The sequence below is a fragment of the Hyperolius riggenbachi genome, chromosome 2, assembly GCF_040937935.1.
Source record: "Hyperolius riggenbachi isolate aHypRig1 chromosome 2, aHypRig1.pri, whole genome shotgun sequence".
Taxonomy (NCBI): Eukaryota; Metazoa; Chordata; class Amphibia; order Anura; family Hyperoliidae; genus Hyperolius; species Hyperolius riggenbachi.
Window position 1 is genome coordinate 297,040,449 of NC_090647.1, and position 1,732 is coordinate 297,042,180.

A 1,732-nucleotide genomic window follows, 5' to 3' on the forward strand; every position below is an offset into this window, starting at 1 on the left:
GTTTTACCAACCTCCTTAATCTTTACACTGTCTCCACCCCCCATGTTAGGCTCCCACTGTCTTTTTACCTTATCTTGTCTACATATTGAGACTTTCTCTATTTCTTTCTCTTATTTCCTGCACCGTGATTGGTGTATCCAGAGGGTTTTGAAAGTCCTTGATTGTCTCCTCCATGTCCTGAAGTAGTGGAGCCAGATGTGGCCATTTTGGATATGAAGAGGGCTTTTTTTAGGCTTTGCGCCGATATGGTTCCAGGTCTCCCAGAATGAGTTGTCTTGGAGGGAGTCCTCCAGCTGTTGGAGTTTGTGGGAGATGTGGTTCTGTTTTTTCCGCCTGAGGGTGTCTTTGTATTGTCTCTGTAGGTGGTCATGGGCTTCCCTTAGGTCCCGGTTGTTGGGGTCTCTGTGTTTTTGGTTAGAGGCTGCCCTTAGCGAGTTACGTAGAGCCTTGCATTCACCGTCAAACCATTTTTGGGACTGTTTATTTGTGGATCTCTTGAAGTTGGTCTGCTTGAGGCCTGCTAGTACTGCCATGGTATGTAGGATGTTACTGAAGTCCTTCACTGCATGGCTGACACCTTGTTGGTTTGAAAATAAAGCAGAGGGACACCAAGAGCCCCAATAGTGTAATTTGTCTTGGGGACAACAAAATAAATGAGAAGTTAAAATTATACTTACAAACCAGGGTTACCAATAGGCAACCACTGCATAGGCAGGTGGGGAGAACAATCCTGACCCCACTCAGGAATAAAAAGTCGCTCTCTGTAGATAGGAAAATAGGGTAACAACCCTCAAAGGCCCGTGAAACGCGTTGCATTGGTTTTTGGAGTTCCGAATAAATTGTTGACTGTCTGAATCGCAGTCCTTGCCTGTGTCTGTTTGGAGGGGGTAAGACCACTGCTGCCTCCTCTGTTTAACCAGTTGGTTTTTTAAGTTCATTTAATTACCTTTTATTCTTTTGGCGCCTCTGTATCTTGTACACTACCTTGTTGGTTTGGTTCATATGGGTTGTTATAAAAGTTTGTCAGCAGTTCTTGGATTTTGGCAGTTTTGGTCATGTTGGTGTATTCGGTGGCAGACTGTTTGGGCCATTTGAAGGGTGGTGCCAGCTTGAAGAGACCGGTCTGGTGAGGCTGCTGTGTGGTTGGTTTATCGGTGGATTTCAGGTACAGCAAGATTTGGCTGTGGTCTGACAGGTGTGTTTCAGGGGTGACTATGAGGGCATTGATGTTTATGGGGTCTGTCTGTGACAGCATAATCTACCACACTGCTGCCTACGTGGGAGTTCATAGTGAATCTCCCAAGAGTGTCACCTCTGGTTCGCCCATTCATTATGTATAGGCCGAGGCTCCGACACAAGTTCAACAGGGCTTTCCCGCTTTTTTTTACTGCCTTGTCATAGCTAGCAGTATCTATTATGCGTCCTGCTGGCCTCCTTACAGAGCTTGGGAATAACAGCCTTGCTGTTCAGCACACATCACAGTAAGAGAGATTTTTAACTTCAGTATTGCCTTTTTGGCTTCCTTTTAAACTGTTTAACACAGGAGAATAGATGTTTAAATTAGCTTTTGCAGCCTGACAGTTACTCTTTAAAGGGAAGGTTCAGGGAGGGTGGGTAAAAAATAAAAATCAATTTCCACTTACCTGGGGCTTCCTCCAGCCCGTGGCAGGCAGGAGGTGCCCTCGCCGCCGCTCCGCAGGCTCCCGGTGGCCGACCCGGCCTGGCCAGGCCG